This window comes from Motacilla alba, chromosome 4, assembly GCF_015832195.1.
Source record: "Motacilla alba alba isolate MOTALB_02 chromosome 4, Motacilla_alba_V1.0_pri, whole genome shotgun sequence".
In the NCBI taxonomy this organism is placed as follows: Eukaryota; Metazoa; Chordata; class Aves; order Passeriformes; family Motacillidae; genus Motacilla; species Motacilla alba.
Window position 1 is genome coordinate 28148965 of NC_052019.1, and position 27872 is coordinate 28176836.

General features: G+C 35.1%; 1 protein-coding gene across 9 annotated transcripts in view; it reads right to left on the reverse strand.

Annotated features, from left to right (window-relative positions):
• The window catches only part of SGCZ (sarcoglycan zeta), a 391151-nt gene that overhangs the window by 116348 nt on the left and 246931 nt on the right, over positions 1–27872 (reverse strand). Inside the window, exon 1 of one of the 9 annotated variants that reach the window (XM_038136650.1) lies at positions 19695–19893. The exons of the other annotated variants lie outside the window; for them this stretch is intronic. The gene's annotated coding sequence lies outside the window, so the exon portion shown is untranslated. Of the gene's footprint in view, positions 1–19694; positions 19894–27872 lie in introns of those variants that run through there. 9 annotated transcript variants of the gene reach the window in all.

The following is a 27872-nucleotide window of genomic DNA, read 5'->3' on the forward strand; positions in this document are numbered from 1 at the left end:
TGAGAATCAAGTGGGTGTCAGTAGAATATGGAAACTGAACCAGAAAGCTCTTGCAAGGTTGTGCAATATCCATTTGAAATTATTTTAAATAACTTTTTTGACAGACATCTCAAGAATGATGCACAGTTTAAGCATTGTTGCAGCAAAGGGTGGAGCAGTTGACTTTTGGAAACCTTTTCATGAAATTCTCTCTATAATTCTTTTTAGACCTCCATGCAGAAAGTATTAGACATAGTATGTATCTTCAGAAGATGTCTCATCTTTGTTGAGGAAATCCTTGTACAAAATGCATTTAAATCTCTTTTAAGCCCACTCTATAACACTACACATATCTAAGCCACACAATTAAAGAAAAATCAAAAGATGATAGAATATATTAAAATTTATACTTTATTATGTTTTGAGGAATATATTTTTACCATGCTTACTGTATGTACAGTATTTCACTGAGTCTACCCACAGACAAATGGAAATAAGAATGTTGTTTCCATGCAACATCTTACAGATGTCCAAATGCAGCATATCTGCATATTTTTCCAAACATCATTAATATTAAAAAAACCAAAAAAAACCCAAACCAACCAACCAAACAAAACCAGAAAAAAAACCCCAAACAATCCCCTCCCCACCACCAAAAAAAAAACCCAAAAAACCCCCCCCAAAAAAAACTAAAAAGAAAGAAGATTAAAAGAGATGAAGAATGAAGTATATCTGAATTTTCAGTGATTGCCCTTTTGGTTGTTATAGGCATCATAATTTGTTCTAATAATGCCCTTGAATCCAAACAGAAACATATTTAACACGTAAGTTTCAAGACTTATTGCTGACTTCATTGTTCAGGAAAATATATGTACACTTAGTTTAAGAACTACACTTGCCTTGACTGTTTCAGGATTATGATAAAATTACTGTAGTGATCACCAATAACTGACAGTTTTATTGGATTGTAAGAAAACAAAGTACCTCTTTCTAGTCTAAATAACTGACATAATCTATATCTGTGGGGTGTTTTTTGTGGAAGAAGTTGTAAAACAATGGAACAAGCATCATTTTTTACTGTGCAGACAGTAAGGCAGTTCCAAGAATACCTACATAAGTTGTTCTGTAGTGCAGTTAAATATGCAGGAAATTTTTCACATACTTCATTTATTTATATTCCTCCACACTCACAAGAGAAGGGTAAGCAGGGTCCTTTTTTAGATACAGAATGGAAAACAAAAGACAAATGGCCCGGAAAACTGAAAGCAATCTGTTTATGTTCTTTTAACAGAAAACTGAAATGAAATCCCAGAAAGCACAAATCCAGTTCTGAGTAGTGCACCACTGTGCACACTGCAAAATAAAGATATCCATAAGCCATGGTCAGACCTAAGTGCAGCTGTCAAATAAAGCAAGAATTACTCAAACAGAGAAAAGGGCATCAAGCTTTCAACGACATAATATACAGTATTTCATCTGCCTGGTATGCAAACCTATAAACTTATTTCACACATAACTGAAAAACAGGTCTAAAACCATGGAAACTTAGAAGTGTGTCTTGGATTATGGAAAATATTTGCATGCAGCATCAGTAGTGGTGCATGTATTCCTTCAGTCAATTAAAACAGCAATAGAAACACAGAATCACAGCAGCTGGACTGAACCTCTGGTGTTTGACACATCCAGCCCACAGGGTGCTCACAGCAGCCACAGCAGCTTGCTCAGGACACTGTCCACTTTGAACTCTGACTGCTTCCAAGGACTGGGACTCCACTATATCCCTGGGCAACCTCTTTCAGTGACTGATCAACCTTACAGAAAAAAACAAGTGCTTTGGGTGCACTTTACTCACATTTGAAAGCTAGGGATTTTATCTCAATATTTTTCGTTACAAAAAGAGAAAGAGAACAGAACATATTGTCAAGGCTCAAACCTGGAATATGCCAAACTAACATGAAACTCATACAGGGAAATGAAGAGGTCCCTAGTGCCTGCTGCAAGGGAAATCATGGGTCAGGTGAAGACACTGAGATTTCTGCTGCTCATTTCTTGTCAGTATGTCAGCAAATACGTGCAATATAATTTTCAGTATCTGAGTTTTAATACCTGAACAAAGTTTTTAAAATAATATAAATGTAACAAAGGATGAGATCTAGTGCTTTGTCTTTTTGTTTTTCTCCCTAGTTAAAAATCAACCCTGTAATGACAAACTGGTCCAATGTGACGTTTATTTCAAACTCTTATAATAGAAGCCCAAGAGTTATCATAATCTTCACACAGAAGTGGAGACCATAAGCAACCTGAGCTGATTCCTTTAGCAACTCAATTTTACTTAGTTATCCTTACACTGGGGCTGCCCAGAGCTTTTAAGTTTTTCTCTCAGATAGGTATAGACTTTTGATGCCATGATACAAAGCTACAGATAAGTCATCATTTAGGTTGGTACTATCTTCCACTGCATCATGCACACTTGTCTATAAATGTTCAAGAAGGTACACTTAAGAAGTCCAAAAAATGCTACGTGCAGACTGAAAAGCATGCTAACTCTACATTTCTGAACTTATCTTTATAAATCCAAAGTCTGCAAACATTCAGAGTCATGTTAGTCCCTATCTTTACCATTAAAAATTTACATAATAATGAAAAAAGTAGAAGGAAAATGTGTTGTTAACCTCAGTTCCCACAAACAAAGCATTCTGTTTGCAAGCTCCTGGCTGTCAACAGCTTAAAGAGCTTGAAGAAATCAATTATATCAAAAACTTAGACATTTTAGACTTAGAAAGGCACCTTTTCCAGAATGTATTTTCAGATTTCAATTGCATATTTTATTGCTATTTTATAAGCATCACACTGACAGATACAGTCACATAATGCTGAGTATCTGCACTAGTATATAGCACTCTAGGAAGACAAGATTACATTGGCTGAAGCATCCTACATTACAAACAAGTTTCCTTGAATCTAAGACTCCACAGTATATTTCAAGAATGTATTTAACAATTGCACGACTAATTAAAGCTGCCACTGAATGTTATTAGGAAGAGGAAAAAACTCCAAACTACCAGCAAAACAAATAGGAGAAGGGAGTAAATAAAGGACTACATTAAAACAGGCAACACGGTACCAGAATCCTAAATGCTCTTTTGCCTCATAATCTCTAACATGCACTGTTTTAGCACATTTCTCAAATAAATCTGTTATCTTATCTCTACAGATTCTAAGATACAATATATGCAGTACCATTCTGAGATTAGAGTCTAAGTGTACATGTGTAAGCAATTAGATTGAATCAAGAGTAATAAAACAGAATTTTAATAGGTACACATTACATGTCTTTTTTTTTCCTTCTTCTTCTTCACAGGTATATCATACAGATTTCAGTTTTAAGTAACGAAAAATTATTAGGTCCATCTGTTTTGTTATTACCTTTAGCACAGGCTAAACATAACACAGAGGTCTGGGACAGATTATATGTTGTTTTATTAGGTTAATTTTATCTTGTATTGACATTAGTACATTAGTCAAAATTAATGGCTTTTTAATGACATGCTAATGGTGGACTAGAAGTACTGAGAAGGGGTGAAGGCCTAGATTTAAAAATTATTAATATGACAAGTTTTTCAATATTACTATACATAAAACTGAGAACATGTGAAAAAAAAAAAAAAAGAAGAAAACTTAAACTAGTTTCCCTCTTCCTTCCATTCTGGGAATAAAAGAAGAACAGTATACCACAGAAATAATATTTGCTTATATCAAGTCTGTAAGTATTCTAACTCCCCTTTTCTCAAAGTGTTTTTCCCAGGAAATAAAATAAATGCTGCAAAAAAAGAGTGAATACCACATCAGCATGATAATTTATCTACAAAAATAAAAAATACACAATGCAATTGTCTTTTTGATACAAGTTCATTACTAAATTATAGTTGCAAAGCAGAAAAAGCACATTACATTCCCCTGCACGGACCCAATTAAAAAACACAAAGAAAAGGAGTTAGAAACAATTTTTTTAAATGGCAAAAATATTTTAAAAAGTGGAGTCCTTAAGCCATTTTCTTCAGGAGTTGCAAAAATTAATTTGAATGAAAATTTATTGACAAAAAACCATCCAGGGATGAAAAATGTTCAGTATTTGTAAAGATATTTAGAACAATGGGATCCAAAGGCATTTTTTTCCAGATCTCTGACAATATCTAAAATGAGTAATATATATGTTACTTTTATACAAACATTTAATGCTATGTTGTAATGATATTGTTTCACCAATTGAAATACAATATTTCTCCATTGCCCTATAATAAGTGTGCGATCATGTAATGGCTGATATAAAAAATCCTCAACCAAACAAAACCCCCATAAATCCTTAGAGCTTTAAAACTAGCAAAAAATGTGGATTTAACCCTGTTGTTTCATTCCTGTAAGCCTCTTTCCATTGAGCTGTAACTTAGGAAACTTGCTACTTGCTACTCATTACTGCATGGTTGACTTGTTTTTCATTCCTCATTCTTACTTAGCAATGACCTTGGCATTGACTAAACTTGCTGGGTTCAAAAAGCTCTCAGTAGGTTGACTTTGGCTATATTTGAGGCCTTTTGTGTGGTTTTTGGTTTTTGTGGTGGGTTTTTTTTGTTTGTTTGTTTCTGGTTGTTTTTTTGTTTGGCTGGTTTGTTTCCAGGCTTTTTGTGTGAAATCACCTTTATTTCTATGTGTACTAGATTATGTTCCTTTCATATACAGTAATTAACAACCTCTACACATTCCACAGTAGTTCTTGATCAACTCTATAATAACATTTTCTTCAATATTATTGAATGTTTTCAAAATTTTGTTAAAGGCAGATTATTTTTGATTGATGTCTAACAGCAGCCTAAAATATAGACCGTTCCAGAACAATTATATAACTTACAGAGCATTTCATAACAATTAACATGAACACTCAGCTATATTCAATTTTCAAAACACTTCAGTCATTTTATGCAGACATTAATTCTAGTTTGACTAATGACATTTCTGAGTCATATATGCTTGAATAAATGGCTCAGTAAATTCAACAGCCTGCATGTAAAATGTCCCCACACTCTGTGTAGTCAGCAAGGGATTTCTGTATGGAAATTTATATGTATGCAGACAATGACAAACACTACTTTACATTAAGGCTTTTGACACAGCCAGCCATGCTCTTCTGTGGAATCTGAGGAAATTCTTTGCAAGAACAAACTGCTAGTTGAGTAAAAAAGGAAGGAAAGAGACCAACGTGTTTGATATCTGCTGATCAAACTAATGAAAAAGAAGCAAATGCAAAGGCAGTGGAAGCAAGGATAGATATCCTGGAAGGAGTAGAGGAATGCTGCTTGGGTATGTAGGAATGTGGTCAGGAGGGCCTAAGTGCTACTGGAGTTTAACTGGGCAAGGAATGTGAAGAATAAGGGCTTCTACAGGTATGTCAGCCCGAAAAGGCGGGTCAAAGAAGGCATGCCCCCACAAGCAAGACTGACAATCCAGTAACAATGGGTGAGGAGAAAACTGACACTCCACACATTTTTTTGCCACCAGTCTTCACTAGCACCTTCTCTTACCACATTTCTCCAGTGGGTGGACAGCAGAATGGGGAATAAAGTCAGAAAGTTCCTCCCACTGTAACAGAAAATCCAGTTTCTGACCACACGCACACAGTTGTGAATACAGTTAAGTCTGTGGGACCTGATGACATGCATCCCTGAGTCCTGAGGGAACTGGCTCATGTAGCAGCCAAGCCACTCTCCATGATATATGAAAATCAGAGAGGTGGTGAATGCCCCATCCTTGGAAACATTCAAGGATGTCAGGCATGATGGGTCTTTGAGCCTTGCCTAGATGAAGATCATTTCAGTCAAGTTGAACTAACTAACTTTTAAAGGTCCCTTCCAACTCAAACTACTCTATAATTAGCCTTGCAGTGTAAAATTTTGTTGAAGACTTGGATAAAGAGACAGAAGAACCTCCTGCACCCCAAAAAATCCATAGATGATGCTAAATGGGAAAGATAAGTGAGGAGCTGATAATGCTGAATAGCAGAGCTGCAGAGAAGGGCAACAACAATCTAACAATTTCTACCAAGACACACAAGGGAAGAATAATGGCATGCATGTAAACAGGCTGGTAAAAAATTTCCCGAGTATCAATCCTGCTGAAATACATTCAAGGCTTACAGCACAAATTAAATATGTGACAGAAGAAAATTTCTATCTCCCTCTACTTGGTCCTGATGAGGTCAAATTTGGAATGCATGGACAGATCTGCATCCATCCCACCCCAGTTCAAGAGTGACTTAAAACCAAAGATCTGTGCAGGGCTACTAGGATGGTGAGGATCCCAGAGAATGTGACTCACAAGATGATGGTGGGGGAGCTGGAGCTGTTCAGTCTGGTGAAGATGTAGAGACAGGGAGACAGAACACAAATTTTAACTACACGGGGAACAGTTACAAAGACGTGGAGCCTCAGTTATGACAATATAACAAAGGTACATCACCACAAATTGCACACTGCTAGTCTGAGGCTGAACATCAGGAAAGTCCATTTTTCTAGGAGAGGAGAACAGTGTGTGAGCAACCTTCCATACTTGGAGGTTTTCAGGACACCAGCTGAGCTTGCTCTGATGTTCATGGCACTTGACACAGGAGGCTGGGATAGAGGACTTCCAGAGGTTCCGTCTATCAATATTCCCATGAATATTTGTGTGCATAATAATTAATTGGAAGAATCTCTACAGATTTACTGCTATAGAAGAGGTATATGCTTTTGAAAAATGCTGCTTCCTGTAAGATAAAGCAATGTGGAAATGGAACAAAAATGTTACTAAAATAAGTTAAAGCTTTGCATATAAAAAACCCCAAGGTTTGAAAAAGGAAATTATTTAATTTAGATGTGGTATGAAGGTGGTACACAGCAGAAAGATAAAACACAGCAAGAGGTAGAGCAGAGAAAAAGCAAGTGCCACAGAAAGTTGTCATATGAAAATTAAAGAGAGCAGCAAAAGTAAATTAAAACTTGGGAAAAAAAAAAGAACCTAGCTATGTAACTAATTTGTAGAACTCCATGCCAAAATTCAGCATTAAATCCCTGTGAATCAAATTATAAGCCAAGGATTAAGTAATAGAAATTTGAAGCTGGAAAGAAAGCCATCCTGTTGGGACTTCAGTAACCAAGCATTCACTAACAGACTTTTTGAAATATTTCCTGCAATCTGTACTGGCCACTGCCAGAATGTAGGGCAAGACACTTCACTGGTGTCCCTGGAAAAGGCTTTGAAGGGTGGAAAGCCTCACATACACGAAAGACAGGTTCAGTGCATCCTCTACCTTTTAAAATGTTGACAGCACTGAAACAAGACCCAGGAGTTTGATCTTTCCATTTTTCCATAAAAATAAATCAAGTGGTGATACAATTTATTCTACTATGCCTTTTGAATTCTGGCTGGTAGAATTATGCCCTGTTAGCATAAAAACAATACATTATTACTGCCAAGTGCTATTTATCATTTCAGATGTTAAATTCGTAGTGGTATTAATTATTTATAGGTCAAAGCCAACTCAACTATTAAAATGTAAAGTAAGGATGCAAAGTGTCCTTTGATGTATATCCTTTGACATACAGAAGTGTCATAAATCTTCCAGTTGGGTATTTTTCCAGTTTAAACCCATCAATTTATATGAACATATCAGAAGTGCTTTGTGCTGTTCAGTTTCAGAAAGCCACCTATTCACTAGGTTATACAACGTGCTTTGTAACAGGAACAGATAGTTGCAATTCACAGAAAGCATCTTGCATGAGCTGACTCCAAAGTCCTAGTCTTGGAGCTCACTTTTCAGGAGATAGGAATGGCTGCCAACTGAGGTACAAGCTTTTGCAGGGAAGGGCACACTGTGTTTGCAAGTACAGTAAGCACAAACACATACAAAGCATTTTCCATCAAAGTTTTCTTCATAGATAGAGGAATAGCATTGCCTTAATTAGAAACTTCTGGTTACATAAAGTATTTGATATTCTAAACCATGATGGAAGCTATAAAAAATGAGAATCAGTCTGGCTTGTACATTAAGCCAGGTGTCTTTAAAGTTTAAATAATTCTAAAGGATGTTACCCTCTTTAAATAAGCAGAAGTATAATCAGGCAAAAAAATTCTTTGTAGACAATAATATTTAGCTTTAGCAGCAATTATAATCTAGAAAAACATTTTTAAAGCTAGAAACTGGGGAGGGGAGAAGGCAAGCCAGGGAAGAACCCAAAGACTGGGGAAATTATTACTTTGTTACCTTATATTTATATATAATTTATATTATTACATTATACTTCTGTAAGTGTAGGTGACCATTTTTCTTAAATTAACTTTCTAATTACCTTTTATTTTCTGGTTAGAAATAACTACAGGGTCAAAAAATATGTGAGTTGACTCTAGATCAGGGGTGGATAAAAAATACCCAAGAATCCTAACAAAATCTAGTGGTTGCACTGCACAATGTAACTCAGCAGGTTTCATGGAAATAAATGTATCAATAAATAGGTTGATCATGAACTACCTTATCCTACCAAGAATGTTATTTAAGAGATTTAGTTAGATGTAGGAAGAGTAGTGCAAGACTTCAGTTGTACAGTCATTGGAACATGATGACTGTATATTCCCTTTATGTAACGTGTCTGATTCTTCTGTATTAGGTATTTTACATATATTATACCAAGCAGATCCTTATATTATGTCATATAGCAGATGGCAACAACACTGTAAGGAGTTTGTAGCTGTGATTTCAGCTTAAAAGTGGCACCAGCTGTTGAGTTTGGAGAAAATGTACTCTTTTTTGAGTAAAATTTTCTCAGACTGATGTCACAGGGTGGGAGGTTTTTGTGTGGGTTTTTTGGGTTGGTTGATTGGTTGTTTTTTAATTGGGCCACAGTTATGAGACAATTGAGGCAATAAAAAACACTTAAAGATAATAAAGGTTTTCACAAGAAAAGATTTCAACATAGTATTGAGAGCTCAGGGAATTTGAATCGCTACATCCTGGGGTAAAAAGTAAAATTTTCAGAGATTGCACAGGCAGTGTATGTACAGAGGTATAGGTTTTCCTTGCAAAAAGAACACATATCAGCATTGCATAAAGATCTCAAATGGTATTCCCCTTGTTGATGAGATGGTGAGTTATTTCATAGCCTTCAATAAGTGGGACAGTACATCTAAAGAAGAAATAACTGCTCCCCCTCATTACGAGAAATAAATTAAATTGAGCTCCTTAAGGATTTTATTCTAAAACTCATTTACAAACCACTGGATATGTACATAGTTGAGCATTAAAGTTTTGGGTTTTTTTGTCTCATTGTTATTCTTTTGGGAATAAAAAGAGAAGACACATCCCAGTATTTCCATTGGGGCATCAACCCCAAATTAATTTCAAAGTCATTGGGGGTGTGGAGGCATGAGTGGGTGGGTGATAAAGTTCTTCATTTTTTCATTTTGAAGGGTTTTTTTGTTGATGCTGGGCTTTGGAGACTAGGTGTGTTTAGGGGTTTTATTAGGTTTGGGGTTTTGTTTGTCTTTAAATACGTTCTACAGTAGCATGAGTCTCTTGCTACATCAGATTATCCATTATGACTTTTAATTGTTTTCTAAACACTTTCCTTCAGATTAACATTCCTCAACCTGTTACAAAATCAATGATTTTGTCCCTAGCTAAATAACTTATATTCAAGTTTTTATCTGTGTCTGGGTTTTGAGTTTTATTTGTGTGTTTTAACATGGCATTTGTATGAATGTTTGATTCACATAATATTATAATGTACTGTTAGCAATTTTTCATTCTGAAAAATGTTCACACATCCAATGTATGTTATGCTCTATATGCAACTAATCTCTGGCATCAACTAAAGATCATCTAATAATAAATAAAACACTAAAAATAACTACTAATAATAAAATCACTGAAGAGATTGAGATCCATTTATGATCCAAGACTAACAAGACAGTTTTGAAAGAGGTAAATGCATCTCTTATTATTTCATTTTATATTGAATAGGAAAGAGTAATGAAGAATTAGATCAAAAGCCCTGAATTGCATTTATCACAACTATTTTATCAAGCAGTATGCAATACTGCATTTTACATAGTCTCTGTTATAAATGCTACATGATGGGCCTGAGAATAACTGTAGTAATGCTTTCCTCAAGTCTCTTTTGGGTTTTTCTTGAAAGCACCAGAACCACCACAATGAGGAATTCATTGCCCAACTGAGTGCAGGGATCATTAGGAAGACATTAACAAGATAAAAACCACCAACTTCCTAACACATATCTGAGTATGTGCATAGCATGAATCTCATATAAAAGAAAAATAAAAGTCTCTATTTATGTATCGAAGTACCTTTAAGAAACTGACACAGTATACTTCTATTTTTTTCTTCTCAAAAGGAGAAAACTTTCAACAGAAAGAAAAAAAGTTTAACAATATTTGCCACAGGAAGAATTTGAGATATAGAAAAGCATTTTAATTAAAAATTTTGCTGCTGTCTTCCAGTGCTTTTGAGAAAATGATATCCTGTAAAACACTAGAAGTATTCTTTTTGAACTTGAAACCAATTACATTATATTCTGTTTGTACTGTATCACTGTAACTTGCCTGAAGCATGCAAAATGTGAACACTGATCACTTACACAAGTTTCCAGCATATTCTTTTTTCTATGTATGTTATTTCACAACAAAATGAAGGAACAAACTCCAAAAAGTATGATGTAAATACACATAAAACCACATAAATTTATACATATATATATATATATATATATACACACACACACAAACACATATATATATATAGATGGGAAGAGACAGAGTTGGATGGAAACCAGACATCGCTACCAAACAAAACTGTGATATTTTGGGATGCAACCACTCACAAAAAAAATATTCAGATACTTTAAAGGTCCTTCCAATATTTTTGGCACATTACTATTATTATAAGTACTATTTTGTGTTCTCACACCAGGGACTAAAATGAAATATCACACAATTTTTAAATATCTTGTACTTTTGTATGTGAGGGACCTATCAGTAACGTTTGGTATGAGAATTCCTAGATGATAATTTTCTAACAGGATCTGAGACCCCAATAGATAAAAGTATTTCATAACAGCTAAGCTAAAAATGTAATCTCTGTGTGGTCCACTGATCTCCAACACTTATATCTGAGTAGCCCATACAACTTGTAACAAGTGCAGGGAAGGGGTGAACACAAGAACTCCTCTGCTCACATCATACAGGTTCTGTGCACATGCAGTACAGCAGACTCAGAATGAACAGGATACCAAATTTCGCCCTTGAAGAAGCTGAGAGGAGTGAGTTGTAGAAATTGCTTAAACACTGTTTTGGGGAAATCTCCCCCAGAATTGTACATGTTAGGAGCAGACTATTGTGAGCAGAGTAATTGTCCAGCTCACTACTTCATTCTGAAATGCCTGTGAACAAACTGGCCACCAGCAAGCCCTACAAGCTAGATCAAATCCTCCCCTGATCAAATCCTAATATACCACAGTCAAAAAAGCTTTTATCAGAAAAGTGAAAACAAATAGACCAACAGCCCCAAACTAGAAACATGTCTAAATAAAAACATCAAAACCAGCACATTCAGTTATGCCTGTAAGAAGGCTTTCTTAAAAAAAAATAAATTCATCAAAACAAAATAAAAAAAAGCCCTCCAAGAGTTCCAAAATTGCTCTAAAAAAATCCAATCCATAATGATAGAATTAACATTTTAGTATACTTAAAAGGAACTTCAAGTTCTCAAGAACTGCCATACTAACTCAGACCCAACGTTTGTCCAGCAACACACCCTGTCCTGACAGCTGTCAGCAGCATTTGATTAGAAAAATAATAAACAGGGCCAGGGCAGAATGATACTTGCTATAAAGGCTCTGACGTGAGACCTTAGCTACTGTGTTTAATGAACACTGATGAATATATCTCCTATTAGTTGGTCTAAGAGTTTTCTTTGAAATCTATTTGTATAGTTTCCCTGCTGCAATCTTCACAGTTCAAATGTGCACAGAACTAATTTGAAGTAATGTGTTTAATGTTTCCACTCCTAATTTTATAGTTCCTTGTCTATTCTTCCATGAGAGCCATTCTTTATAAGGCATAGTTTTCCATTCTATGATCTATTTCTCCAATATTTTATTCTCAAGCTGCAATGAGAATGAAGAGTTTCATGGTATATTTGAAGTGGAAATAGGTACGGATGGGGGGAGTAGGATAATAGCATGCTTTAGGTATTCAGGACTTTGATAAATTCCAAATACATAGTTTGGTGTCTGACTAATCCACTGGTGTCAAGTTTTCAGAAGTTCTAAAGTTCATGTGCCTCATTATAGATGTAGACAGTATACTATCTTCATCAAAATAACAGTGAGTGGACAACAAAAGACCATCCACTGTAGAGGAAAACATTTTGTTCTTGAAAAAATAAATTTACTCAGATAATGTAAGTAGGTTTATGGAGGATTATTTTATGATTTACTGTTAATTTCTGCAGTTAGAACATCCAAAACTTTAGGACATGTAAAGATGGGTTTAGATCTTTTCCAGCTCCTTCATATAGGGAAAAATATTTAAATGTGTGGAGATCTTAAATACCTTCCCTTTTTCTTCTTACATGAGGCTTGTGAGTCTTTTTTTCCTTTATCTGATGTTTAGGGGAATGTGTAAGTTTGAAATTTTAAGTGTGCCTATGTAAAATGCTCTGTCCTTAATTTTAGGAAATTGAAATCAATTTCACATCAATAACTGTGTTTACAATTACAAAGCTAATTAATCCTACTCTGTTTAATTTTCTCATTAAATAATGTATTAAAAATGATTAAAAACTACAATTTCCCTAGCAGGGGACAGACCTCTGCAGAGCACAGTTAAATTGTTTTTACAGGCAGGGACAAAGACTGGTAATCCTACTTATAAAATAATTTAAAGAAAAAGTATTTTCTGAGTTCAACTAATAATCTTCAGAAAAATATTAGTCACTGTGACACTGAAAGAGCATATTTAAAAAGAAAGAAATAATGTTTGACTTTGACATGTATTTGTATACTCTTGAATGCTAGTAACACTTAAAACAGGTTACCACTGTTTTCTCATTATTTAAAATTAAATTACATTATTTAGCTGATTTATTATTAAGTCCATGTAGGATCTCAAAAAAAAAAAAAAAAAAAAAAATCAGCTGACGCCAGACTAATATCCTCGAGCTCCTGAACGCCACAGGTAGAGACAGTCAGACATAGTGGCTGAGTGACTGTTATCATCATCCAAAACAACCTCACAAAAAACAACTAGAGTTTTGTCCAAATGACACTTAACATCTATTTGCACATTACCTTCACAGAAAACATAAAAAATACAGGTTAAAATAGTTTGGATGGCAGAGAGCGAAACAACCAACAGTGAGATAATGGTACTTTCTGAGCTACAGGAGACAGTGTTCTGTTAAATGATCCCTGGCAGTTTTGTTCTATGCAAAAACTTCTTGCAGTTTTTTTTCCAAATCTGTACCTGAAATACATGAGTTATGATGAAAGAAAGAACAAATTAAAATAAAAAAAAACAAAACCCCCAAATAAACAAAAAAACCTAACCAACCAACCAAGAAAAAATTCCAAAACAAACAAAACCAAAAAACCAACCAACTGACCAACCCACCCCTACTAAAACCCTAAACCATCAACCCAAAATCCACACAAGATATTTCTCTACATTGTCAGTTAAAATTCACCACACTGCACCCTAGTCATTTTTTGGCTTTGGAATTGTGAAATCTATCCCAACCAAAACTCTATTACTCTCCATAAAACATTCCTGGTTATGTGTTCTCTATTGCACTGTGACCATCAAAGCAACTAAGGACTAGAATAATCCTTGTAAAATGATAGGTGATGAGGCAAGACGGTAAGGAGATTAAATCATGCAGAAATAATTCAGAGAAAAAAAAAGTAAAAAAATTAACATACCACTTGTGGCTTTATGAGAATATTTTTTTCTCAAACACAAACCAGAGAGTATGTTTTCATCAGGCCTATGGATTTATTTTCACTCTGCAGAGCATCCAACTCTCTCACCTGTGCAGAGCTAAAAATGTTCACCCCCATCTTTTGAAAGGAGCCCATGAAGTCAAACTCCACACTGTACATAAACTATTGCTGTATTGATTTTTGCTATTCTTACTGAAATTGTTCTATTTCCCAAGAAAATATTTAATATTTATGACTTTAAAAATAAATACATACATATAAATGTCTTCAAATACCCATTAAAATACTTTGAGTAATCGTATCAGTATTCTGAGAGTAGAAGAGTATGTGTCTAAGCATGGACTGTTGAAAACAGATTATTTGCATAAATGCTTCAAAACTAATTTTACTTATCCCATGACTGCACTAATACAATACATTTGATTTATTATTTGTGTTACAGTTTACCAGCTAAAAATCCAGCTGTGCTTAGCATTGTACAAAGAGAAGATAAAACTTGCTGCTATCTATAACATAAACCTCATAATCTAATAAATCATAGGCATTGAATAATGAATGTGACTGCAAGAAACAAGTAATGGAAAATTATGTGTGCATTAATATGAACTTGAATTTACATACACAGTAGAATTATTCATACAGAGCTCAAAGTATACAAATTTAAATATGGAAATAAACAAACATAATTAGGAAGCATACTTTAACAACAACCCCTGAAATTTCTACACTATTTGGCATCAGCCAGTTGTCTTTCATGCAGAAGGCAGGCTCTGCCACAGGGTCTTGCAGGAAGAGAATCCCAGGGAAGTGAGGAATGCCCATAGATTTGTGTTAGCAGTGCTGAAATACCTGGAAGGTATTCGTGCACAACTTCATTTAAAATGTGATAATGTTCCAAATAAAATTCAAATTAATTACCTGAAAGCTAGTTTTACTGCCACTGAAATCAAGCTACCACTGTTCTTAGATTCACAGCCAGGCACTGTAACTGGAAGTAAGTGATAAACTGAGAGCACTTACACAAGCAGGGTGATTTACTCAGGACTACAAAAGGACTAGAACTGTATATTTGACAGATGAAGAAAGGATCCAATAGCAAAAAAAACCGAGGTGGGATGTCACGATCACAGCAAGTGTTCAGCTACAGATTTCAATGGATAAAAGGCTTTTTGGTAGAGGCATAGAGCTTGTAGCTCCAAGTTTGAGGAATAAGATGTGTTCCAACCCAGCGTTTTATGTGTCTTAAATGATGTAGAATAACTGTCCTGGTTTGGGCCAGGACAGTGTTAATTTTTTTGCAGTAGCCAAGAAGGGGTGTGGCTACTACAACACAGAGGTTTTTCTACACCTCCCTCAGGTAGTTGCTGAGGATGGAAAGAAAAGGACTGCTTCAAAGGAGAAGGTTCCTGCAGGTTGAGAAAATGTTCTGGGGGGAGGTGTCCAGTATTATTTATTGTCGCGTATTTTCCTTATGAATTGTTTATTTTCTCATGCCTTTTGTCATTAGTTTTTTGGGGGTTTTTTTGTTACTGTTTGTTCTCTTAACTCCTTGCTGTTTCCAGTAAATTGTTCTTATCTCAACCCATTTTTTTTGCCTTTTTTTGCCTCCAGATGGAGAAGGGGGAGGGGAATCTGCCTGTGGTTTTAGAGGGAACACTAAATTCAAGTAAAACCATTTCTAACTCACCAGAATAACAAACTTCAGAAAACACTGGAATGGTGGGGAAATGCAAAGCATTAAAAGAAGCCATACAGAAACAGAGCACTGCTTAAGTGAATGCCACAGATCTTTGGATAAAGAGGGACAGAGTTGAGAAACAAAGATGCTGACTTTTGCATTTTTTCTTCTACCCTTTCTTGGAGTCAGTGGAAATGTTGCTGCATTTCGGGAGAAAGTCTTCATATACTTGGCCTGTTCTGCAAAAGCATATCTAGGTCTATGCAATTCCTACTTAATACATCAGAGATATGTGAAGGAAGAAGAACAGAATCATTCCTACTGTTGTAATCTAGCGCTAACGTGGCTTTGTCAGAGAGATACAGCTTTTCTCTGAACTATTTCTGCTCAGCGTTTTAACCTCTATATACTTCTCAGAAGATCAATTATAATTTATACAAATTACTGTAGGCTATAGTTCCAGTCTCTCATATGTCTGAGCCTCCATCTATTATTCCTGCAACTTCATTATTAACTATAAACTATTTATTAACCTTCTTTAACATTTATCACCTTAAAAACTTCTGCTCACACATCCAAACCCTCAGTGAAGTACAGTCCTCTGAAGCATTATTTTGACTTTCTTCAGTGACTCAGCCACTTGATAATTAGCAAAGACCCTACCAAGATTGATCTCCTAGAGTCTAATTAAATACTCAGTGTGAACATTTCCTGATTAAATTCAATTGCATTATGCAAAATTAACGCCAAACCCAGACACCTATTCTTTGCTTGAGGAATCTGTGCCAGCAGTACTCTGTTTTATACCTTTATTTCATCCCAGCTTCAGTTTTCAACGTTTTTTATTATAAAAATATTACTATTTCTCATTACTCTAATACATAAAATATAGAAATGCTGTCCTTCTGCAGGATAAAATAACAAATAGGAAAGAATAACAGCTGAACATGAGAACACTCCCTCCTCCAAAATCAGTGAGACTTAGCAGGATCACTGGCAGATCTCCCTCCAATTCAGGAGGACACCAAACTGTCACTTTCAACTGTTTATTGCACAGACTATTGCATAAATTGATATTTCACACAATTGAATTAATATAAAAGAAAAAAGCCAACACACACTGATTCTTTTGTGCCACTGCACAACAGTGCTGACCATTTTGGCCATGAAGCCATAAAAAGAATCATTAAATCCAGAATTCAATTTCTTTTTCCTGAAAGTGTAATAAAATTAAATTCCCTCTGCAGAAAGTAAGAACTTTTGAGATTTGGAGATACTGTCCCAGTGAACTGAGTCTCAACAATGTTCTTGTGAAATATGCAGATTCAATGCTTTGAAAATTAAAGAGTACTGCAGAGACAAAAAAGACCTAAAAACACAAAGAAAAATAAAGGCTAGAAAGCTCACAGTTCATACAATTCATACAGAAGTATTCAGAAAAGGAACCAGGTAGCGATTTTTTGTAGTTCTAAATAAATAAGATTACAGTAATAGGTAATGTTTTAGTGAAATTCAATTACTTTGTGAAGATATTTCTCTTCTGGTTTGGTTTTTTTTTTTGGGGTTGGTTTTTTTTTTTTTTTTTTGTTTGTTTTTTTTTAGTTTCTGGATTTGGAGTCAAACACACTTATTTTAGGAACTAGCGAATAAAGCATTGCTTTTTCTAGATTCAAGCTGGCATCCTCCACCTTCACAACCTTTCTTCCAAATTCAGTTCACTCCACTCATCCTTGGGCCACAGGATCCTCACACATCCTGAAACAATCTTCACCTCCAGCTTAATTTTGTTGACATAAAAGAGAAATTAATATCTGAACACAGCATGGCATCTAGACATTTTTATACTGAAAATATCTTAATTTATACTTTGGGAACACTTGATCATATTTTGAAAAAAATAGTATTGAAAGCTAAAAAAAAGGCAAGAACCTGCAAACAGGCAAAAAGAATCAAACCCAAAGAAGATAAAACCACCACAAAACTCTTATTGAACCTAATGATGACTTAAGTGATCATTAGTCTACCTAAATAATGCAAGCAGGGCTGTATTTTATAATAGGGAGCATAGGAAAATAATGTAGTTCACATTTCAATCGAAAGAAACAACCTTATATAAATGTTTTATCAGCCAGAATACTAAATTTAGAGAATAACTGAGGAGCAGCTAAATTCATTATTGTTGCAAATGACCATTACAAAAATTTAGCCAACAGTATTAAATGGGTTTTCACTGTACATCTTACACTAAAGTGAATGATGAATTTGAAAGGCCTTTTCAATTTGGTAAACAAAAAATTTCCATAATTTAATCTCTGGATAAACTAGACCAAAGAAAGTTTCCTATCTATAAATGCAACTATGCTAAAACCTTCTTTCATGCTGACTTTGCAACACAATTATAATGCAGCAAACAGAACATTAAAAGCATTAATAATCACATGTAATGAACTTTTTCACCACCAACCATCAAAAAAAGAAGTAAACAGCAAAAAGAAAGATCAAAGATTTAATAATCATCATAAGATTCATAACACCATGAAAAGTGGACATCCAAACCAGCTAGTCTGCTTGTTGTCCTAGTTACAGAGAGAGGCAGCGGGATTTTTTAGCACTGAGTGGGGGATCACTACAATGTTTATTCAATGCCACCAAGGCCATTGCTGGGATGACGGTTTCAGCAGGAAATGCCAGGAGCTGGAAACCAGGAGTTTGACATCTCTGCCAGAGCAAAGCAGACAGTCCCCTTAAAACCCCTGCTGAACTTTTGCTGCCCACCAGCCCCCCCCCTTCCCTTTTGTATACTTTTGCTATTAATACTGCTGTTATTAGCATGTTTTTAGTAAAGTGTTATTTCAACTCATAATCTTATTTATTGTCCCTTCCTTACCAAAAGGAGCAGAGGAAAGGGAGTGGCTTCCTTCTAGTTTAATTTTCCTGATGGTGTTAAAGCCAACACAAATGTTAATGGTTTAAAGTTTGTATACTACCAAAACTAGTTTCATTCTTTTTAACTTGAAGTTGACTGCTTTTTCCTGTTTTACAATGTATCACATGAAATATTCTTTTCCCATTCATAAAAGTTAGCAAATACTTTATAGCAAATAAATCTGAACAAAGGGGAACTGTATACCTGCCTGTGGCTGCAAAACTGGTGTTTTAAGAAAATTCCATCAAAAAACCATAATATTAAGGTGGTGAATTTACCTTATTTGACTAGCAGAATATTCAGAGCTGCTCAATGAAAGTATATTCAAGAATGCCTATCAGTGGTTTCCACAAAAAAATTTGAGCTTGTCAAGGAGAAACAAAACCTTTCAGCTACATTTCTGCTTGCTTAGATCCCAAGAGCATTTTTAGGCCTTCCTAATTAAGGCAATGCTTTACCAGTGCTCCTGCAGTTGCAGGTAATTGGCAATCACTAACAGCAGGGTTCTGATGAGGATTTACTTTGTTAAAGTAGAAAAAAATATAACCAAACAAAAACAAAAATAAGAAGAGAAATATGTTTTCTTCTTTTATTTATCTAAGGCTAAGCCTACAAACAATGGTAATGAATTTAAATTTAGCTTAGATTCTACTAAGTGAGCTATTTTATCACTCGGTTACATGAAAAATTCAAAGACCCAAGCCATAAAACAGGGATTTCTCATAGCTGCAAAATGTTGAATTTTAATAGTAAATGTTAAACTTTAAACAGCAAGTTTATGGGTTTTTTGCAAATACTGATAATACAGAGACAGAGGGGAAAAACCACAGGAGATGATTAATTTTTCCTGAAAACACAGAGATATATTAAACATTTCATGTGAGATAACAATTGCTACATATAATGTGATGTGGTATAACCCTTCAAGTAGCTGTTGCACAAAGCAGGGACCCCGTCCTCACCACCTGAGCCTTCCAGGCCTCTCTGTTTTGAGAAGCAGTTCAAAGAGATGAGCTACCAGCAGTGGATGAGGACTGAAGCAAGGACTAATTGGGAGAATTCAACTCACAGAACTGAACAGTGGGACCCAAGGGGCTGAGTAAGGGTGCTGAGCAAACTGGCTGATGTTCCTGCAAGGCCCTTCACCATCATCTTTGAAAAGTCATGGAGATCCGGGAAAGTCCATTCCAACTGGAGGAAGATAGCAGTTGCACCCACCTTCAAAAGAGGCAAAATGAACAATCCAAGGTTGTGGACAGGTGGATAAGAGTGTGAGTAAAAGTGGGCTGGATAATTGGACACGCAGGATAGTGTTTAATGCTCATTCCCTGTCTGGAAACCAGGGACAAGGGGTATACCACAGGGGCATCTTGTTTCAGTGTCTTTATCAATGACTTGGTGGAGTCAAAAGAGCTGGGCTGTCAAGACATTTTACTGAGACATTATTAGTCAGATACAGTTGTAAATTTGGACTGATTCTCAAATTTTCTGTTCATAATCTCTATGTAGATATATATATATATATATACACACACACACACACATAATCTATCTATCTATCTATATATATATATGTATGTCTTTCTGTGTACATACTCACATAAATAACAGCTACTCCAAGAACAAACTACCTAATGAAAAACTTAATCATGTTGAATTCGTCTCTGATGAAACGCCATTGGACTTCTACACCATCTACTGAGGAGCTGGAAAATGTAAGAAAGCTCTTTTATACAACTCTTACAAAAATAAACTTATAAACTGGTATAATATCACACTTCATTGTTACAAAAAGAAAAAAACTCATTAAAAGGTATGTATTGCAGCCTTTTTATAGAAGGTCTTGCACATTTCTACAGGTCATATATGAATATATTCTTCTCTTCTATTTCTGTTTCTATGAATCATATCCTCTTCTCTTTTAAGTTTAACCTATGTGAAGTGTTGGAACCATTCACTCAGTGAACATAAATGTCTTATGTGGCCTTTCTCATTGATCAATACTAATAAATCCATGTAGGAATGTGCCCCCTGTTGATGGAGTGAACAAATTATCCTTTGTCTCCTTAAAAAGGAAAAAAGCCCGGAAGTTTCTCTCCTTGATTTGGTAAAAAGACACCTCATAGGACCTTGGGGACTTCACATAAACCTAAGGGTACCCAACTGGACAGAAGCCAAAAGGTCCTGCCTAAGCAATTCACTAGAAAAAGAAGAGAACAAAGGAAGTAATCGCTTTTGTGGGGTGTTTTTACCAAGAGCCTCTTGCCCCTGGCTCAGTTTTTCTCGGTAAAGAGCTTTGTTATTTTGCCTTTTATTAAAACTTTCCTGTTTCCAACACTACCTCAGAAGCTGTCCTACTGATTTTATGCCCTTGAGGTAGCTGGGCTGTCTTGGGTGTGTTATATTTCTCTGAGAGCTCATAAGACCTGGCTTGAGGAGAAAATATACAAATCCAGCTTTAATATGAAGTTTTACCATTCCATCTGTGCATTTGGTGTACATTTCTATAGGCATTAAAATGTCTTGAACATTAAATAAGCAAAGCACAAGATGAATGACGCAGAATTAAAATACTTCTGAAAATTTATCTATTCATAAAGAAGTAAAAAAGAGGGAGAGATGATTGAATGAAGTGTTTTCTGAAAATAATTATCCTTGCTTCACTTGGTTAAAAAATATATACTTTATACAAAATATGCACACTATCAGATGGGCTAGGTTCTGTATCCACCTTTAACTACAAACATTTATTCTTTTAACAGCTTAGGACAATTAGGCAGATTATTGTGCTGCATCAACTAACAGGCTGAGAAGCAATAAATACTACAGCAAATGAAGTCTCTCTCTTCTGAGACTTAAATTCACTGCTGAATTCTCTACCCTTTTTGCCCTGCAGTGGTGCAGAGAGACAGTTCATCACATGTTGTCTCTGCCACCCTTACTCACACCCTTGCTACTCTCTCTTCAGTGTGCATCTTTTCAGAGAAGCCACCCCTTTAGACCACTGTCACCTCCTCTACCTCACTATCAAAACTTGCCACACAAACCCAACACAGCATTAAAAATACTTTAAGATGGGAGACTTGTTTCTGAAAGAAGTTTATCTAAAAAGTGAAAACTTTCTTCTGAATTTTCATGGGGGAACAGATAGACACCTGTCAATATTTAGGAGTTTAAAACTGGCCCTTTCATTTTTATATGAAATTCAAAGTATAAAGTCAAGAGAAAATCAAGAAGTACCTTGATAAATTGAGGAGAAATTTTGGGGATGAGACAAAGTATTAAAGGACTAGGAAAAATGTTGCAAAGCCTTATACTTTATTTTGAAAGACTTATGGAGCTCCATCTTTGAAGTTATGGATAAGAGTCAAAGCTAAGGAACTACAATCAAAAACCCCACTCATTATGTGAAAGCAAAATTCTGTAACAATCTTGATACAGTACCTAGGAACTAAATATAAAAGCAAGGTACCATACATACTGTACTATCAAATGAATGGACTTGTTAATATTGCAAAGGAAGTTTGATGAATTGGCCACAGTAGATCTTTTACCAGCTATGTGATAAATTAATTCTCCTTCCTCTCTTGTTTTTCTCTTAAATTAAATTGCAGTACTGCTTAGAGAAGCTAATCATGTTAGAGTGATTATGATAGCTGCTACACAGACATAAAAAAACAACACTATTGCTGATGTTTGCAAATTAACACAACAGGAAAGAGAGATTACAATGAAATACCTCTCTATCAACTGGTTAAACAGACATATGTGGCTGATAGCCACATATCAAAACCATACCTTTCTAAGCAATAACACCATTCTGTGTAGATTTATGGAAAGAGTGCTATAACAGCCAAAATCACAGAATACTGTGTATAATTACACCTCACCAACAGATATGTTGAAGAGCATGTGAACAAAGGAGGCACTGTTGATTAGATCTTGCTGATGAGGATGGAAGTTTTATGTGGTCTGAACTTAGCAATTCTGATCTTTTAAAAATAGAACACAGATAAGACACTGTAAAAGACATGCAGTAATTCTGTCACTTATTAGAGACTGTCACGATATCTAAAGATTTTTAATAACTGGATCATAACACTTATAGAGAGGGGGAATATGTATAACTCTCCCTATGCTCACTGTTCAAGCTGAAACTCCTTGTTCTGGACTTGTTTAATGAACATCATTTCTATAGCAATGAAGCTCTGGCAAAAGGGTCTCATAGCCTTCCAGTACTTAAAGGGAGCTTATGAAAAGGAAGGAGAGTGACAATTTACATATGCAGATAGTGATAGGAAAGTAGGGAACAGGTTTAAACTAAAAGAAGTGAGATTTAGATCACATGCTACTGTGAAGATCATGAAGCACTGGAAAATATTTCACAGAGAATTTGTGGATGTCCCATCCCTGGAAAAAGCAAGGTTGGATGGGGCCCTGAGCAAACAGATCCAATGAGCAGTATCCTTGCTATTAGTGAAGGGGTTGGAATTAGATTATCTTTAAGGTTCCCTCCAGCCCAACCCTTTCTACTGTTGTGTGAAAATCAGGTTCAGTTAGCATACTCTCCTCTAAGTTCAGGGCATCCTGAAAAGGCATCATAGGTAATTCACAAGCAGCACCTAAACTTACAAAATACAAATTCACAATATCCATCCAATGTGCATACATTATTATGGTTTGCTATTTTACAAATCCCGCTTTTTTAAACCCCAGATGTAGATACTCTGGTACTCTGAATTGCTAACATAGCATCCCCAAAAAAGCAAAGCTAGTAGTCCTAACAGAAAAGTCTATGTTGTCAGAAACTAATATGACAGCTTATTGTACTTGAATTTTTTGTGAAGATGAATTTATTTTAAGCAATACTATATAAATCCTACTGTAACTAACAAAAAGAAGTTCTTTGGAAGGGATTTTAAGTACCAGTGGCTGTGGCTACTCCTTTGAAAATTATTCCGTGAACAACCAAGAATTTTAAGCAGTGGAGTTTTGTTCAGATATGCATTATTCAACTATCAAAAAAGCCCCCAAAAGACTACAAACATCAATTGAAAACCAAAATCAATAGTAACATGGTACTTATGATAATCTACTCATTATCCATAAAAATGAAGCACTAAGACTAACCTCATGACTAATTGCATTTTTGCACTGCACAATGCTTTTTGCCAAATCTCTCCTTACCACAGTTAAACTGGACAATTGGAATGCAAATTGAATTATCAGCTTACAAAAGCTGTACAAGGAAGCACTACACAAAACAAATCAATATGGGTGAAATGAGAGAAAACAACTTCATCCCTGAGGAAGAGCCATCCTAAAGTAGAAGCAGAGCTGCTATTTCTTACATTCCTCTACAGCCTGAGTAAATTAGCATATTTAGATACAGTCTGGTCTCCTCAGTTTAGCCTCAATCTCGTTAAGGCCAGAGAAATGACAAGCACCTGCTGTATCAAAGGAATGGAATATGAATGGGATCAGAGCTATCTGTGGAAGTCTACATCCTTTGTTTAGGTCATTTGGAGAACACTATCTTAAATCCTCTTGCCTTCACTATTCAAAACCATGGATCTATTAATATATAAACAGTTCTTTAATGCAAGTGAATGTTTTAAAATACCAGTGACCATAAATCACAATCTAGCATACTTTGACATAACTGTAATTATATTCTAAGTTTCACAGCCCATGAAGCATTTATGATTTTTTTAGTATCAATGTATGCAAGCCATATGTATTAATTTTCAATGCAGTGAGAAAACTTCCACTGCTCTACAGTACAGTAGAGCTTTTTTTAAAACAAATACAGGAGCCAGTGCAGCATACAGAACAAATGACGGATAAATGTACTGTGAAGTCAAAACTGCTATGAATTATATTTGCATTGCTTCTGTCATGTACAATTACATAAACTTACAATAAGCAAACCTTTGGATAAGACCAAAGATATTTGACATATTTATTAACAGAAAAGGTTTACAGGCTTTCAGAGAGCAATTATATATAAAAAAAATTACTTTTCAAACCAATTACAGATAAAATATGTGCGACTTTGCCAGAAAAATTAAGCTGTAAAAGTTGATATCAGTCTGGATGTATTACAAATAATGATACTTATGCTGGCTATTTTCTATGAGTTATTATAGAGTAAAATCTAAAATATCGATTGCAACCAAACAGTTCTTTCTGTGAAATGGAGGCATAAGAAATCCTACTCTGAAGTTGAATTTGGTCTTTGACTTGGGAGGTCTACAACTGGGATTTGACTACCTTGATTCATCAAACTCCTTTTGGGACTTTTGATTGTTGGAAAAAAATCGTAAATAAAACTGTCATTCTATTAAGGTTAATAGCAAGTCTTTAATCTCATTCTATGATTTAAAAATTTCATCTGCAAACACAGGGGTAGATTATTTTTTAACTTGATAATAAGATATCACACTTGTTTTAATAAATAAAGAAGATTGAATTTCCTGCATACATTACATCTCTTTTGCTCATGACAGTTTTTCTCCAAGCATGGGCAAATGCAGTCTATCAATGAAAGTCTCCAGAGGTGGAAAATACAGATCTCCATTCCTCTTTGCATAGGCTTGCATACATTTCTGCAAATTGTATGACCCACCTGTATCCCATCAATTCTCACCCTACACTTGTATCTAAATAGCACTTATTGCATGATTTATCTTAGAAGAGATCTGATATGGTACAAACAGACAACTGTAAATATCCTTTGCTTGGATTGCTAGATGGATGTTCTTAGCATATTCAAAACCAATATCCAATAAAAAATAACCTAAGTGCAAGGACTGACTAATATTGTTTTTTCCATTATTTTTAACACTGTCAAGTAAAAAAAATAGATTCTGTGTTTGTTCCCTATAATAAAAATAAGGAATGACAGATCAAGTTTTCTGTCTGATATGAAAAGGTGACTAATGTCTTCCTCTTCTTAACAGAGAAAACATCTTGGTTTTCATCAAGATCAAGCTCTTGATAGAGCAAGACAAACTTGATAGCTGTTCTTCATTCTAAATTCACGCACCTCAAATTTTACTGCAGAAGACTTGTACTTTACAGCCCTTATCTAGCTTGATCCTCATTTTCTGAACTCCTTGAAGGCCTGCACAAGCCTTGCAAATAACTCCAAGAGTGAATTTAAATTTATGGTTTTAGTTCAGGTGTGAATCTGCTGAAGATTATCTCCAGATCATTCCCACTTATGCTGCTTAATTCTCTAAACATGTGAAAACCAGAGTATTTTCTAATGAAACTAGACGGCCTCTAAATCACTAAAGGGTATTCAGTCCGTGGAATATACAATTCAGGACAATAAAATCATGCTTCCTATTTTAACACTTTCACCCCAAAACTTTTAACTTTCTGAAGCAGATCAGAAAGATTAATCACTTCACTAAAAAGAAAATGCATCCTAAAAAGAGCCCTTCTCACAAATATTTTGATATCTACCATCTATCTTCTGATATAAAACAGGGAAACAAGCCAAGTAGGTTGAACAGAAAACAAGAAAGGCAGCCACATACCCAGATGCTGCAGAAAAGCAGAGTTTTTTAGTTCACCATCTGGAGTCTACTGCTGCCAAGCACATCTTGTGAGTAGTCAATGGTACTGAATCCATTGCTGAGGCACATTACCTAAGACGGCACAGGATTGCACCAAGATACTTCTCCATTACCAGCAAGAAAGACTAACTGAAATTATATGTGTCGATCCAGTCTGAAGAAAACAGTCAGAAAAGAGCTTTCCATATGCAAAATAGCAGCTTTAATGTTTGGGCAAAGCTTTTAAAAAATGGAATAATAATACTTGGGAGAACAATGGAATATTTTTGTCAGCATTGTTTTGTCTGTTTTTCTTCTGGAATATTTTGCTTTCTTTTCAAGTATATTCCATGTACATTATCAATGCACAGCTTTGATATGTGGTCACATACCAGATGCAAATATTTTAAACTATAAAGGCATAAAAATAAAACAACAGAGGAAAATTATACCATAGTGTCTATATTTTATTATCTTTCATTGTAGAAATTCTAGTTTACATGAGCACTAATCTGTATGAATTGAGTCAATCATCAAAAGCAATTAAAACACTACATAATTCATGTAGTCACCAGATTGTTCCATCAGTTTTAATTCTACTAAGCTCAATATCATATTCATAAAAATCTTGGACTTCTCAAGCATAATCAGTATGAAAATAATTTAGATGTGACTATCAGAGGACTGCAAAAGGCTGCTTTGTAAGCCTTAAGACATTATCTGCAGAGAGATATGCAGACATGTAAACAGTAGGATTCTGTTTAAATTATATTTTTTTTCTTACACTGTATACTTTTTTAGTTGCTAATTTAAAACAGGATTTTACAAATAGAAGAGATACCCCTACTCATAAGGCTCAGTCCCTTGACCTTCACTAAGCAGAAACATTCCCTCAGCAAGGTCTCTGTTTTATCATCCTCTCAATTGCAGGCACTGGCTTTCTCCAAGAACATCCAGAGAAGTTGTAGCATCATGAATATTCACACACATGCTGTGGGAATATTGATAGGAAGGCATTGTGGAAAATCACATCTACACAAGAGCGTAGTTGGCAAGTAAGTAAGTAAATAAAAAAAATATTGTTCTTGGCAGTAGAAAATGCTAATATTTTTCTAAATTGTAAATGACAAGATCCTTATCATAAGGGGCAGTATGTGTTTATTCCTTCAAAGGGCAGACAGACTTTGATTTAGACAGGAATTGATTGCTAGATTCTGTGAAGAATCAAGACTACTTCTCCAGTACAATCTAGACTGTTTTTTAATTTTATTTTCTATTTTAAAATAATTTTTTAAAATTTAAATTACTGCAATGAACAGTAATAGGAACATTCCATTTTTACATTGCGTTTGTCCCACGTTGTGCTGGTCTTGGGAACTTCCTGATTGCATCAACATGTCTTGTCAGATATTATCAGTGGCTGAATGCCAAGCCTCCACTCACCCTCTTCCCCAGTTCCTGTCTGATCATGTGAAAGAAACAGATACAGATAACTGTGTGAATGCCCAGCTCAAATTCCTTCAATACCTCTCATTTATGGTGATCTGTAGTTAAGCCCTTGCCAAACAATAAAGGCTTTCCAACAGTGCAGGTTTGTGCATTGGTGTGATATGGCTAATGCCTTTAAATTGTTATTTTCTGTAGTGGATTTTGATGTTTGAATGAAGTCAAATATGTACATC